At 41.1% G+C, this 16,660-nt stretch overlaps 1 protein-coding gene across 1 annotated transcript in view; it reads right to left on the bottom strand.

Annotated features, from left to right (window-relative positions):
* Positions 1-16,660, bottom strand: part of nalf2 (NALCN channel auxiliary factor 2) — a 385,965-nt gene that overhangs the window by 287,848 nt on the left and 81,457 nt on the right. The window lies entirely within an intron of this gene.

Here is a 16,660-nt window from a genome sequence, read left to right as displayed (position 1 = left end):
TGCTGCCAGACCTGCTGAGCTTTTCCAGCAACTTTGTTTTTGTTCCTGATTTACAGCATCCGCAGTTCTTTTGGTTTTTATTTAGCTTATTGACATATCCTGTCTGAAACGGTAATAAGTTACAAAACCTCACCCAAGATCTGTTCATAAATCACCAACTCCCAATTTAAAGCAGTACATCAGACTTCCAACTGAAATAACTGCACAGAGGCCAGATCCCTTCACCACGTCACCCTTTATGCACTCGTGCACAGTACACTTGCTATAGCCAGCCAGCTCAGAGACAGTTCTCCTGAGGAGATTCTAATCTCCTGGTTATATTGGTCAGCCAAGGCTTTCCTGATTGGCCCACGTTAACAACCCCAATCACGCATTTCATAGCTAGCAAGGTCAACCTGATCCCAATCACTACAGATGGCAAATACTTTGCACCCCAATGAAAACTGGGGTCATATAAGGCTACGTCATCACACTATCTCTCTTCACCATTTAGATCACTGCAATAGTGCACTTCACCACCAGTAAATTACACATGGATGTGGAAACCATCTTCAGAACAGATGGAAACAAATTCAACCATCACTGCCTCTTATCCAAATCAAAGCCAAGTACAGACTAACCCTTCAGTCATAGAGTTTCAATGTGCAGATATCACTTGTGTGTGCACTGACTCAAAAACTGAGTTCCAAGTCATTATCAACTCCTTCTCCAAATCATACAGTTAAATAGGCTTTTCACTAAACAAGTGGAAAATTAAGGTCTTCTTATAACTGGATCTCAGAAAAAAAAACACCTGCCTCATTGATTAAGACAAACAGCAAGATCCAGGAAAATACTGATGGTTTTCCAATATCTTGGGAATCTCTTCCATGAAGGCAATAATACTAACAAAATCTAACAATCACTTCAATTCACCAGATTACCTTTTGGTTGACAGAGGAAAAGAGAAATTTGAGAAGCTGGATCCCAAACCCATGACCAATGCCATGGGTTATCTGCTGCACCAATCCCTAAGCTCCCATATGTTTCAGAGTCTTGGTTAACCTACAGCTGACACCTCAAAGCACTGAGGCAAAAGCACAGTTGGTGTTACTTCAAGAGCCTCCAAGATCCAGTGACAAGAAAAGCAAACACCCAACAGCATCCTCTCTGAAGCCAAACTCAGTATCGAGGTGCAAAACATTTCAAAATCAGCTGTGCTAAGTGGGGCATGTAATTGTGTGACTGGCACAGAGACCCAAAGCAAGCATTCTACTCAGAACTCAGTCACTTTTGCTTCTTCTATCGTGTCAGCAACACTGACTAGTACATGCATCCTGTCCTGGCAGGAGGTTCCCAGTGGACATCAGAAACTCTTTCGGGGAACTCTGCAAAGCATTCCTCAAAAGATCAAGCATGCCTATGCACTCATGGGAGCCCCGAGATTCTGATTGATGAAATCGGTGAATGTTAGTTTGGAGAGGCACTGAGCACATTAAAAAGACTGTTGAGATTGTGCAGAGTGAAGTCGAAGCATTGGAGAGTGTACAAACCTTCAAACAACTCATTCACGCAGCACTACCTGTCCTTCAAATAGCTGAGTCTGCAGAGTCTCACATTGGATTATCAGCTAGCTCAAAACCTGTCAAACAAAATAGCAACCAGTCGTTCTGAATTCCAAGGGACTGCCTAAGAAGAAGGAAAATATTTTTTTCTCACACATGACTCCAGTATTTCTTTCCCTTATGGGCTACCTGTAACAGATATTCACAGGATGTATCCAAGTATTCACATAATGAAAAACAACAGAAAGAAATCCACCAGAATTAATGACAAAATCCTAAAGAGGAGCTCTTTGGCTAAGTGCCTATCAGTGACTCTGTCAACAAAAAGAGACGGTCACTGAGTAGAGCATGGAAATAATCAATAAATCAATCATAGCTCTTAAAGATACTGTTAAAAGGTCACATTCTCCTGAGCAAGATCCAGGAGCCCCTTACTTTAATGGCCCCAAAGGGAGATGCAAGGAATCAGTTTTCCACTGAAAGAAAAGTGCATATCAAGACAGATTGTGCATTTTACAATAAAAAGTGAAAAGAACGTGCAAACTTTGGAATCTCAGGCTGAATATCTTCTTCCCCAGATAGCATCCACAATTACTTAAAGGTTGCCAAACTATGGCTTATGCCATAATTTGACTACGGGGAAGGGAAAGAAAGGAGTCTACTTCAGCCAGAAGATAGACCAAAGCCCACACTATTGGTGTTACTCTGCCTAGCCAACTGAACTGAGTGGCCCCTGAAATGAACATAAGCTGTTGAAATGCACAACAAATCAATTTGTATCTGGTATAAAAAGCAAAGGGTTACGGTAATGTCATTTTTTTTTAGATTCTATCTCCCTGCTGTGTATTCCGAGTTTCTTAGTTTTAAATCACCTTGCATAAGAAATTGCTATCTATAAGAAAGCATCACAGTGAGCTTTTAGTACTATTATAGACCTATTTATTTTAACACAGCTGAAGAATTAGATTTGAGAAAAATCTGGATTACTTATGTACTGATAGGAAGAAGTTTGCTTGTGCTGTTGGTTATGCAGGTATCTGATCTTTCTGTAATTTGTCCTATATGTATGATACGCAGATAAGCTTTCCAATTATTACACAACATTCCTAAATTTCTCTTTTCAATAACCAAACATCACAAACATTTTAAATGGATTTGCAGCAGTGTACTTACACCTTTGCTTTCAAAATAGCTTACTCTAAGACCCTACTCTTAATCCCTTGACACTCTTGATCTACTGTTCCAATTTCCATCTCGCCTTCTTCGGCAGGATTCTTGAATTAATTCTCACACTGCAGCCCTCTGATCACCTGTCCTAAAATCTGATTTTGCATCCATAAAGCAGGGACATTATTCTAATCTTTCGTTTAATCTTTATTCTAATCACTGTCTAAGCCACAGATGGAAAACTGTGGACAGCATGCGGCACCACATATTCGGAAAGATGTCATGGCCTTTGAGAAGGTGCTGATGAGCTTTACTGGAATGAGGCCAGGGCTAAAGGATTGTAACATTGAAGAGAGATTTGATAAGAAGGGATTGTTCTCCTGAGAGTAGATAATACTAAAGGAGAATTAATGAGGGCATTAAGAATTATGAAGGCTTTTTGAGCAAATAGGAAAAACAGTTTTCATTAACTGAAGAGTCGGTCACTTTTATTATTGTAGAGAGTTGTTAGGATCTGGACTGCAAATAATGCAAACTAGATGTAGAAATGTCTAAATGATGTCTACACTCTTGTGAGTGAATATTAACAGGTTTTATTCAAAATAGCTATTTACAAGGTATGACACTCCCATTAATGGTGAACCATTTACATTCATTCCTTTGGCTTGAAGCATTAATCTTCAAGAATATTCTGAGCTCTCTTGGAGGACCTACAGAATGGATGAGATCCCTTGTGATTGTCTGTGATGGTGAGCACAGGGTGGGAGTGACTTCAGCAAAGAATGAGGCACTGAATGGCCTTTAGTGTCTCTGCTGTCTAGCAAAGTACAACATGCACCCATGCTTTCACTTCTTTTCTTTTTACACATTTTAATAGTTGAATGGAAGATGGTCTCATTTGTATACGTCTTGAAGAATTGACACAACTGCCCTAAATTCAATTTAAAATGAGTTCTCTTTTTATTTCTGTCTCTATCTATACACCAGAAATGAGGGGCATTAGTGCAATGAGGGGAGATGACATCTTACATTGGGCTTGTCACATGCCGCAGGAAGAGTTTATTCTATCCGTCCATGACCTCTCCTGCTGGGTCCCACAGACTGCTGTCGTCCTGCGTATAATATTCTATGCATTTTGCTGTAGCATGGTCTCATTCTTGGCCTTCTCTAAAACCAGCTAGGTTGAGTTATCTCTCCTTTAATGGTATCAATCGTGTGACACATTTCTTCAGGCTTGCTATTGGTAGTATTGGAATGCGTCTACCTTTGCCATCCTTATAAGTACTTTCAATTTTATGAAATATTTCACTAGCGAAGCCAAATATGTCTTTTTGTTTTCTTGCCAAATTCTCTACCCTCACCTAGACTTTTCAGATTTTGCATTGACTTTCTTTCTCCACGGTTTGGTGCCTAGATGGACCATGCGGTCTGACGTCCACAGGTCCCGGTCATTGTTGAGCTTTTCCGCAGGTATCTCCTCCATGTCTAGGGTTGGATTGCTGGGCTGGCCTCGTAGTTCTACACATAACACTGTTCTGTCACTGGGCTTCAATTTTAGCTCTTACTGCCATTTGCCTCCAGGTCCATGTATCTGATCATTGCTGCTGCATGTAGAAAGGTGATGTGTGCAGTCTTGTGAGTGAGTATTGACAAAATTTTATTAAATAGAACTATTTCCAAGGCAAAATAAAAGAAGACGAGTTGCTGAAACCTTACAGACAAGGCTCTAGTTTTATCAAATCTGATGTCACTCTGACATAGCTCCTTTTGTCATGCTGAGTCACTCATCTTAGAGTAAATGTATAATTAACACTTTACAGAAGATTCGATAGTAACCCTCAAATGGGAATTGGATGTATATTGAAAGCCAAATAATTTGTATGGCTAAGGATTTAACAGGGGGGTAGGACAAAGTGGATAGCTTTTCTGAGATAGTAGGAACTGCAGATGCTGGAAAATCTGAGATAACAAGGTGTAGAGCTGGATGAACACAGCAGGCCAAGCAGCATCATAGGAGCAGAGAGGCTGACGTTTCGGGCCTAGACCCTTCATCAGAAATGGGGGAGGGGAAGGGGGTTCTGAAATAAATAGGGAGAGAGGGGGAGGAAGGTAGAAGATGGATAGATGAGAAGATAGGTGGAGAGGAAACAGACAAGCTTCAAAATCTCCCCTCCCCCTACCGCATCCCAAAACCAGCCCAGCTCGTCCCCGCCTCCCTAACCTGTTCTTCCTCCCACCTATTCCCTCCTCCCACCTCAAGCCGCACCCCCATTTCCTACCTACTAACCTCATCCCGCCCCCTTGACCTGTCCGTCCTCCCTGCACTGACCTATCTCCTCCCTACCTCCCCACCTGCACTCACCTTTACTGGCTCCATCCCCGCCTCTTTGACCTGTCTGTTTCCTCTCCACCTATCTTCTCATCTATCCATCTTCTATCCGCCTCCCCCTCTCTCCCAATTTATTTCAGAACCCCCTTCCCCTCCCCCATTTCTGATGAAGGGTCTAGGCCCGAAACGTCAGCCTTCCTGCTCCTCTGATGCTGCTTGGCCTGCTGTGTTCATCCAGCTCTACACCTTGTTATCTCGGATAGCTTTTCTGAATTTGAGCAAAGGCATGATGGATGGAATGGTCTCCTCTTGTAATAAAGAATGAAAATATTGGAAACACTGTCAGTCATTCTGTGAAGACAGAAACAAAGTGAAAGGTCATTGAAATGTACAAGAATAATTTAACTCTGTTTCTGTCTCTGCGGATGGTTTCTGATAGGCTGAGAGTTTCCGACATTTTGTGTTCATATTTCAGGTTTTTGGTGTTTTTCTTTTGGCATCCTTCTGTGAACGCAAGACTCTATGATTTCAGTTTGGACTTGTTCTTATCTGAAAATAGGAAACTTCTTGATGACCTTTTCTCTTCTCTCATCTAGTGGTATATGACGTACAAACCTACATCCGTTTTCCTAGTAGGATTCTTCTGAAACAAGTCACTTGCCTGTCACCAGAGCCTATAGCGTGAAGGGCACCAATCTTTATCAAGCATGGCTAGGCAAAGGGCTCTTCCACTCTTACCACCTTCCACAAGCACACTGGAAGGAACTTTCAATTAATTGACCTGTTTGACCACGTTATGAATGCACCACATACTGGAGTGAGACTCAAATGTGGAGGTTCTTGGCGACAGGAATCTAACATCCTCTGAAGGCTTGCTTGAAATCTTTTAATTTATGAAGCAATTGATGAAATCTTCCAGATAATCAATTTCACAAGTTAATAGACATCTGGAATAAGTTTCCAGTCATTTCAGAAACAAAAGGCATTTATATGGGATGAAGAGATGCAGTGAGGAGATGGGACTGAAATAATTCCAAAACAGATCAGTTGTGTTGAGCTGAAAGGTTGCTCCCAGGGCTGAAATCTCCTGTAATTCAGTCTAATATTGAATTAAATTTGATGCCTTTGATGAACTTCTCAACCCCTGAAAAGCATTTAAATTATAAAAACATCCCAACCAAATGTTTATATAGCTGAGAAGTAATTTGAGTATGAAGTCAAGTTTCAGTCTTGCAGTGCATGTATTAATGAAAAATTTATTCCATCAATTATGGAAACAGGAAGCTTAGTGCAGGATTAGTTTAGTTATATTTCCACACTGCAGGATTTCTGCAATACACAGGAGACTCCAAAGCAGCTTAGCTGGGAGTCTGTTCAACCCAGGCAATAGAGGTAGGATTGTCTATGAAACACTTCTAATCTGACATTTGAAATCATCTAGTTGCAAGCTGAAAGACTTTGAAGTTGAAGCGGTTTGCATCAACTGTGAATTGATCTAAAGGGTACTGCACTGGCTACATGTTCACAGACACTTTTCACGAAAGCATTTGCTTCCATTAAGACTGCAAATATAGGTTCATACTGTTTCTAGACAAATTATATTGAAATATCTTTATTTGAAAACTGTGCTGGGTCAGTTCCAGTGTGAATAGACTTAAAATAAAGTTGCTTTAAATGGACTCCAGGTTCAAAGCCATGTGCCGAAGGAGAATGAAGCATCACTCTGAAAATTGAATAGTGAATTGTAGGCCGAGCACAAAAGCCTACTTTGAGGTGGTAGGCTCCTTCATATATGCGAATCAGGATGTTAGGTCTGTCACTTGTCGATGAAGAGCTTGGTGGAAATGGTTGGGGAGGTGTGAGTATTTAAATATTTCCATAAGAATTTCAAGGGCCGTAAGGAAAGAGAGGAGAGAGGGATTAATTGGATAAGGAGCTGGCATGATGGGCCAGGTAACTGTCCTTTATCCTGTATCATTCTGAGGTTCTACGAAGAATTTTAAACTTGATGGACTGGACACTTGAAAACCGATTGAAGTCAGTGAGGACAAAGTTGATCGGTGAACAGGACTTGACATAGCATGAGGTACAAGCAGTATGCTTTTCAGTTGAGTTGAATTTATGAAAGTTATGGGATAGGAGTTACCTGGAAAATGTTGAGTGCGGCGGTGACAAAAACATGGACAAGTATTTCAGCTTAAATGAGATGGAGAAGGATGATGTCACAGAGTTAGGTATTTGTTGTAATGGAGATGGCTTGTGGTCAGGCACAGACTTTTGGGTTGCAGGACACAAAGGTTCCAAATAGTCTGATTCAGATCAAGTCAACAGCTTGGGAAGGGGATGGCCAGGCTGTAACATTTGTGGTGTGGTCCAAAGATAATAAGTGATATTTCTAATGTTCCCAATGAGGAAACGATAGATTACTGAATTCTGGATGTTAGACACACAGCCTGACAACAGGCAGTAAATGGTTCAGACAGGTGGCACCTAAAACAATGTATTGTTAGCTGAGAGATAGTAAGAACTGCCGATGCTGGAGTCAGAGATAACACAGTATGGAGCTGGAGGAGCACAGCAGGCCAGGCAGCATCAGAGGAGCAGGAAAGCTGACCTATGCACAAGTCATTTTCTGTTTTTATTTCTCACACCTGTATCTCCTCCTGTAGCCCATTGAGAGCCCTGTTTCTTGTTCTGTATATTAATGCCTTTGTTTCATTCGCATTCCGAGACTTGATTTTTTTTCTCTATCAAATAACTGCTTTTCACATTCTTCTACCTATCTGTTTTACTGTCTCATTTTTTGTACGGATTTTTCACTCCATTTCAATTTGTGTATAATTTTTTCTCTCCCTTCCATTTTTAATTCTTTATTATGCCTCTCTTGTTTAGTGTTACAATTAAGATAGGTGACACAATATTCAAAAATGGCCTGCTCTGCATTGGAGAGCCTGAATAATTTGGGATAAATAGGTCATTGTACCAAAGAGACAAAGTGGGCTAAGACTGTGATTACATGCTTCTGCCAGTTGTCCAAGCAGCAGGTAAATCTTCTTCATACACTGTTAAAACAGAACAAATCGAGTTCATGAAAGGCTCATTGTCACATCAGAAGTTGCCTGGGGATAACCAAGAAGAAATGTTAACTTATGACTCAGAAGCAGGTCCAGGCCATTTGGCCTTTCAAGCCTGCTCCAAAGATTCAGATGTATTTCTTGGGCTTAATTTTAACTGGCAAGTGAACTTAGTCAAGAATCTCCATATGAAGTACTAGAAAAAGAATGAATTTGCATTTATTTTCCCTTTGAGTGTCGCACTATGCATCATGACCAACCTAGTACTGTTGAAGAGTAGTCACTGTTGCAATGCAGGAAACACAGAGTCAATATTTACAATGCAAGTTTCCATGAACAGCATTTATGATAATAAGCACATAGTGTCATTTTTAGTGATGCTATTTCAGCGAAAAATATTAGCCAACAAATGCAATAACTTTTTTTTATTCATTCGTGGGATGTGGGTGTCACTGGCTGGCCAGCATCTATTGCCCGTCCCTAGTTGCCCTTGAGAAGGTGGTGGTGAGCTGTTGATGACACCTTCTATCAAAGGTAGAAGACAGAGGGTGGTGGTGGAGGGTTGCTTTGCAAACTGGAGACTTGTGACCAGTGTGTGTCACAAGGATCGGTGTTGTGTCCACTGCTTTTCATCATTTATATAACTGATCTGGATGTGAATATAGAAAGTATAGTCAGTAAGTTTGCAGATGACACCAAAACTGGAGGTGTAGTGGGCAGTGAAGAAAGTTACGTCAGAATACAATGGGACCTTGAACCAATAGGCCAATGAGTGGCAGATGGAGTTTAATTTAGATAAATGTGAGGTGCTGCATTTTGGAAAGGCAAATCAGGGCAGGACTTATGAGCTTAATGGTAAGGCCCTGGGGAGCATTGCTGAACAAAGAGGCTCATGGTTCCTTGAAAGTGGAGTCCCAGGTAGACAGGATAGTGAAGAAGGTATGTGGTATGCTTGCCGTTATTAGTTAGTGTGTTAAGATGGGAACAAAAACAAAGTTGCTGGAAAAGCTCAGCAGGTCTGACAGCATCTGTAAAGGAGAAAACAGAGTTAATGTTTCGGGTCCGGCGACCCTTCCTCCGAACAGATAGGAGGTTAAGATGGGAGGTCATGTTGTGGCTGTACAGGACATTAGTTAGGTCACTTTTGGAATACTGCATGCAGTTCTAGTGTCCCTGCTATAGGAAGGATGTTGTGAAACTTGAAAGCATTCAGAAAAAATTTAGAAGGCTGTTGCCAGGGTTGAAGGGTTTGATCTGTAGGGAAATGCTGAATTGGTTGGAGCTATTTTCCCTGGAGCATCGAAGGCTGAGAGGTGACATTATAGAATTTTATAAAATCATGAGGGGCATGGATTGGCTGAATAGCCAAGGTCTTTTCTCCAGGGTAGTGAAGTCCCAAGCTACAGGGCATAAGTTTAAGGTGAGAAGGGAAAGATTTAAAAAGGACCTACAAGGTAACTATTTCAGGCAGAGAATGGTATGCGTATAGGATGAGCTGCCAGAGGAAGGGGTGGGGGCTGGTACAATTACAACATTTAAAAGGCATCTGGATGGGTATATGAATAGGAAGGGATTAGAGGGATAAGGGCCAAATGCTACCAAATGGGACTAGATTAATTTAGGGTATATGGTTGGCATGCAGAAGTTGGACCGAAGGCTCTGTTCCTATGCCGTGCACCTCTATGACTTTATGACTTTCCGACTTTACTGATGATCGACAATTGATTGATGGGGAAGTTATTGGACAGGTTGGATTTGTCCTGCTTTTTTATGTATGGGACATACCTGGGCAATTTTCCACATTGTTGAGTAAATGCCTGTGTTGTGACTGCACTGGAAAAGCTTGGTGAGTGGAGCAGCAAGTTCTGCAGTGCAAGTCTTCAGTCCAATTGATGGAATGTTGTCAGGTCCCATAGCCTTTGCAGTATCCAGTGTCTTTAACCATTTCTTGAAATCACGTGGAGTGAATTGAATTGGCTAAAGACCAACATCTGTAATGCTAGAGGAAGCCAGAATGGATCATCCACTTGGCAGTTCTGGCTGAAGATTGCTGCTAATGCTTTAGCCTTATCATTTGCACTGATGTGTTGGGCTCTTCTATCATTGAAGATGGGGATAATTGTGGAGCCTCCTCCTCCAGTGAGTTATTTAATTGTCCACTACCATTTATGACTGAATGTGGCAAGATTGCAGAGCTTAGAGCTGACCTGTTGGCTGTGGGATCACTTAGCTCTGTCTATCATTAGCTGCTTTTGCTCTTTGGCTTGCAAGTAGTCTTATTTGTTTGCTCCAACAGGTTGACACCTCATTTTTAGGTCTTCCTGGTGCAGCTCCTGGTATGCCCTCCTGTACTCTCCATTGAACCAGGGTTGATCCCCTGGCTTGATGGTAATGGTTGAGTGGGGGATATGCCAGGCCATGATCTTACAGATTGCCTGGAGTACAATTTTGCTGCTGTTGATGGTCCAGAGTACTTCAAGGATGCCCAGTCTTGATTGTTAGATTTGTTTGAAGCCTGTCCAATTTAACATGATGTTAGTGCGATGCCACATCTCAATGTGGAGACAGGACTTTGTCTCCACAAGAACTGTGCAATGGTCACTCTTACCAATATTGTCATGGTCAGGTGCATTGTACCTGGCAAATTGGTAAGGATGAGGTCAAGTATATCTTTCCCCCTTGTTGGTTCCCTCACCACCTGCTACAGACACAGTCTAGCAGTTATGTCCTGTAGGACTCGACCAGCTCAATTAGGTGCGCTGTTGCCGAGCCACTCTTGATGGTGTAAATTGAAATCCTGAAACCAGAGTACATTTTGCACCCTAGTCACCCTCAGTGCTTCCTCCAAGTGTTGTTCAACATGGAGTAGTATTGATTCATCAGCCGAGGGAGGATGGTACATAGCAACCAGCAGGAGGTTCCCTTGCTCATGTTTAACCTGAAGCCATGTGACTTCATGGGGTCCAGAGTCAATGTTGAAGACTCCCAGAGCAACTCCTTCCTGACTGTATACCATTGTGCCTCCATCTCTGTTTGGTCTGTCCTGTCAGTGGGACAGGGATGATGACGGTGGTGTCCAGGACATTATCTGTGAGGTATGATTCTGTGAGTATGACAATGTCAGGCTGTTGCTTCACTAGTCTGTGAGACAGCTCTCCCAGTTTTGGCACTAACCCCCAGATGTTAGTCAGGGGGACTTTGCAGGGTCGACAGGGCTGTTTCTGCTGTTGTCTTTTCTGGTGCCTAGGTCGATGCCAAATAGTCTATCTGGTTTCATTTCTTTGAGACTTTGTAGTCATTGATTGAACTGAGTTGCTTGCTCGGCCGTTTGAGAGGGCATTTGAGAGTCAACCACACATTTATGTGGCTCTGGAGTCACTGCAGGCCCAACCAGGTGGGGATTGCAGATTTCCATCCCAGAAGGACGTTAGTGAGCCAGATTTTTTTTTCCCAAAAATTGGTAATGGTTTCATTATTTTTTATTGAATTCAAATTCCCCCATCTGCCACAGCAGGATTCGAACCCAGGTACTCAGAGTATTAGCTGAGTTTCTGGGTGAATAGACTAGCGATAATACCATTAGGTCTTTGCCTCCCCTATTTCAGGTGAAGCTTTTAAGTTCACCACAGAAAGTTGAGAGGGCAACTATTAAAGTCTCCGCCCTGTTAATACAACACACTTTCAGTACTGCAGTGGATCATTAGACCAGACATTGTGCTCACATCTTGAGCGTGGTATTTTGACCTGAGACCTCCTGACTCATAAACCAGAGTGCTACCCATTGTACCACATCAGACACCATACAGAATTTCATGTAAGCCCATTGACTGGGGAGATTTTTAAACGGGCACTAAAAAGGATTCAAAACGATGGTTAGAAGTTAGGGATGGGTGGTCCGAACCATTGTCAGACCAAAATAGGATGCTTGGCCAATCCACCCCCCAAAGTCAAATTGTGTTTATGATATGTGTAAATCTGTATCAAGGTTTAGCATACCACATTCTATGAACCTTGCTGTTTTTCTGTGAAGCTGAAACCTGCTTTGGTTCTTGAAAATATGCAAAGAGCTAATGGAAACGTGGCAGTAAATACATCTAATTAAAGGCTTCAGTTGCATCAAATGTGATAGTGAGGAAGTGGTGTGCAGGACGAAATCAGATGCTTGCCTTAATTGCTCAGACCTTTGAGTATAGGAGTTGGACGTAATGTTGAGTTTGCACAGGATGTTGGTGAGGTCTCTTCTGGAGTACTGTGCACAGTTCTAGTCACTCTGTTATAGGAAGAATATTATTAAATTGGAGAGGGTTCAGAAAAGATTTACTAGGATATTGCCAGGAATGCAGGATTTGAGTTATAAAAATAAGCTGGAGAGGCTGGAACTTTTTTCACTGGAGTGTACGAGGCTCAGGGGTACCCTTATGAAGTTTATAAAATCATGAGAGGTCTCGATAAGGTGAGAGGAGAAAGATTTAAAAAGGATATGAGGGGCAACTTTTTTACACAGAGTGGTTAGTGTGTGGACTGAACTGCCAGAGGAAGTGATGGATGCGGGTACAGTTGCAATGTTTAAAAGATATTTGGATAAGTACATGAATAGAAATGTTCGGTGGGATATGGGCCAAGCGCAGGTGGGTGGGACTAGTTTGGGAACATGTTCGGCGTGGACTAGTTGGGCCGGAGGGTCTGTTTCCATGCTGTTTGACTCAATGACTCTATATGTAGAATAATGGATATCAATTAGGTTTGGAAATTCTCACCAGATTTTCTCCATCAAATCAAGAAGCATGGGGGCCAGTTGGAATCCCTAAATCAATATCCAGTTCACATCAACGTAATTTACATAGACTAGGAAAAAGGTCTAGGACAGATAACTTGACAACTTAAAGAAACTGCTCAGCATGCTATTCACAGAGAGCAATACAATAATTGTACAGCACAGGTTTCAGCCCCAGATGATAGCTATCTCTTGGCCAAAATCTCCAAAACAATGATGATTTGGTCATTATCTCATTGCTGCTTCCATAACTTGCTGTATGCAAATTGGCTGGCTGCCTTAAAACAGTGATGACAATCCCTGATTCTGAAATATTTTGAGGTGTTCAGATGAAAATGGAGGGTTATATATAAATGGAAGTTCTTTCTTTATTTTATATTTGCCGTGGAATCGCCAATTCTGCAAAGCAAACTGATTACCATTTCTTTCATACAACATTCCCTACATTGCAAAAGTCCTCACGAATGCAACTTAACATAAACCCCATATTCAAGAAAGGAGGGAGAGCAAAAACAGAGGAAGATATGCTAGTCAGCCTAACAGAAGTAATAGGAAAGATTGAATAGAATCTGCTGTTAGGGGCTTGGAAAATCATAATATCTTTGGGCAGAGTCGACCCTAATGTACGAAAGGAAAGTAGAATTTAATACAAGAAAATTGAAGGGGCATGGGGATGGTGCAAGAAGGTGTGATTGACATAGGTGATCAGCTGTGACCTTATTGAATGTTCTTTATTTTTCAGAAAAGTGTAAATAAGTGTTAACGGATTTTCCTTTTTAACATCATGAACAGTCCTATAAATGTTCATTTCTATAAATGTTCATTTCATACCTATCATAAGATTAAATATGAAATACACCAGAAAACAGGAGGCTCTCAGTGCGGGTTAACATTCCTCTGTTGGTGCATAAATAAGCAATGAGTACAACAACTGGGTGCTGACATAATCTTCCTTCTATAACCTCTCAATGCAGAACACAAAGGGATAGCTAGGAAACTGGATGGGGTAGCTAGAACATGCAGCAAAATGAACAAAGCATAGTTTTTGCTTGGTACTTTAAAAGAGTAGCTTCAATACAAATATAGACATAATCACAGGAAAGGAAAAAAAATAAATCAAACAGGTTTGACAAAGCTCGTCAGCAAGCTTCACACCCGGGGATTGACTCCCAGTCTGGACTGAGGTAGTTTATCTTAAAATGTTGACAGCAATGATGCAATGGGGATGTCTCACTGCCCTCAGGCTAATAAAGCAGTGGGGCTGGTGGGGGGAGGTGGGGGGGAGGTCAAAAAAAAGTCAGACAGTGCTTCTATTCCTGGTCACTGTCGGGTGAATGCAGCTGGAAAGTGCATGTCTATAGGTAATGTTCCTCACAGTTATATCAGCCTGACTAAAATTCACTCTCTACTTACATTAAAAAAGTGGTGAATTGGGGAGTTTTGAGGACCCATGGACGTTCAATCCACAAAGTACTGCCTTCAAGAAAGGAGGAAAAGGACTGGGGGAAATAAAGGGATAAATTGAGCTGATTAAAAGGGATGAGAAGCTCAGGAGTGCTGCATCTTGAAATGGCTTCATGGGGATTTTGTGCACACAATGCTCCCCATGCACAACTGTTGCCAGGGTAACTTTATCCAAATGCTTCATCTGTCTAGATGGATGTAGATCAGGATCTTTCCCAATAGAAATTGTGAAATCATCATGGCACAGGCAAATCTTAAGCTGCAAATGCAAGTCAACATCCTAGCATGATAACACATCATCGATGATAATCTCAACAAAAACTAGATAGTGGTAAGTAAAGAAGTTGAAGCGGCAAGCATCCCAGGTATTATGGTACAGATTTTAAGCCAGACAGGCTTTAAGACTGTTTAAGACTGTTACATGACATCACAACATGTAACAGTATAAATGCACCCGCTTTGCCTTCATTCACACTCTCCATGTCATGGGATCAGTGTGGTGCTATCAGTCAGCTATATGTATGTGATGTACAATAATATCAGTCAGCACAGAACCCAGACTACATGTATGTGTGTGTGATTATTGTAGCCATGTAGTCAGTGTTGCTTATAGACATCTACCAAGGCATCTAACTCAACAAAAACTTGAATCTCTATGGTATATGTTATGCTAACTACCGTACGGAAGATCACAAAGAACGTCATGTTGGGAGCAATGGTGGCTGCAAATGGGGACTAAATGCTAGTCATCACAGCTAGTTAGGGACAGTTAGAAACAGTAAGTGGATGTTAAATGTAAAAAGGTAACAACTGTATATCAGTTATGAAACATCTTTTTCCAAACTGTTGTTCACATCCAGGTTCGGAGTTATAGTTACAACTACAACCAAAACTAAAGTGCAATGGCCAATAAAAGGGATACAAATCTGCAGTAAAGTAAAGGGGGCACTTAACCTCTCTCTGCTATTTCAAAAATGATGGTCATTTACAATAGGCCCAGGATAGTTATGATCTAAAGAAAACAGCACTTTAAAATGCTGAAGGATGGCTCAAACATAATGAAACACTTCAGGAATAAAATACAGATATTAATACTAAAATATAGGTTTTTGATACTAAGCAGGGCTTACCTATGTCCATATACCTATGTCCATGAATTTATTTTCATTTTCCAAAATAACATGAAAATTTGAAAAAGTAAACAAGAAAATGCACATTTTAAAGGATCAGCAGTATTTATTAAAAGAGAAAAGAGAAGCTAACAGCAAACACTGCACTGTAATACCAATTGTTACACTGATCTTTTTGACAGCACAAAGCTACACAAAAGGTAGAAACTAAGCAACTCATTAGGGACTGGCAATTCATTGATAATCCATCAGAATTTCACCTGTTTAAATAAAGAATCAATATTCACTTTATAGATAAGCAGATAGCTGATAAGAAGACTAGGAGTCAAACTTTGGACATTGAATGATCAAGAGGAATAAAGCTCAAGTCAACTTCAGAATACACAGGCTTGATTTCATGTCACTTTCACTATAGCTAGAGGAACCAATCAAAAAATTTGTAGGGAGATGCTGACATAAAGATGCAGGAATATGATTTCAACAAAGCTAATAGCTGCAAGGCTTATAAAACTGGTAATCTGTTTGCAGCCATCAAATTCCTCAGATAAGCATTTTTAGATAAACCCAAAGAATGTACCATTGATGCTGTATTTGAAGGAGGGTTCAAGTTAGAAGTAATCATTACAGGTTAGCAGCAACTGCAAGTGCTTAACTCTGTAACAACTACTGTAGCCATCAACAGGGTCAGAAGAACATCACATTTTATTTGAGATGTACCTTATCTCATCCACCAAGGCAATGTCCAGCATTTTGACATGTGCAAGCAATGCTCCAAAAAGGACATTGGGCTAAAATCTGTAAGAAATCACCCAGAGAAATGTGAAAAACAGCACAATATTCCACAGCAGCTTGTGAGGAAGGGCCAATGAAGGAAAATTGCCAAAGAAGCTTCCAAATTCTGTCCTTTACAGGCAAGCTTATCACAAATTCTAAGTGGTAGCCACAGCTTGTAGACTCCAGTCAAAAGTATATGTGATTAACTTAACACACCAGAAAAAGCTATCAGAAAAGCTGATGCGATCACCCTCATCCAAGTGATAAACTGTAAAAGAATGGACAACATGCATTATTTACCAAGATTAACACTGGTGCCAATGCAGATATCGAGATAACAAGGTGTAGACCTGCATGAACACAGCAGGCCAAGCAGCATCAGAGGAGCAGGAAGGCTGACGTTT

Source organism: Rhincodon typus, chromosome 14 (genome assembly GCF_021869965.1).
Source record: "Rhincodon typus isolate 14 chromosome 14, sRhiTyp1.1, whole genome shotgun sequence".
NCBI classification, from domain to species: Eukaryota; Metazoa; Chordata; class Chondrichthyes; order Orectolobiformes; family Rhincodontidae; genus Rhincodon; species Rhincodon typus.
The sequence above is the reverse complement of the archived record's forward strand: the minus strand, read 5'-3'. Positions and strand labels throughout refer to the sequence as shown.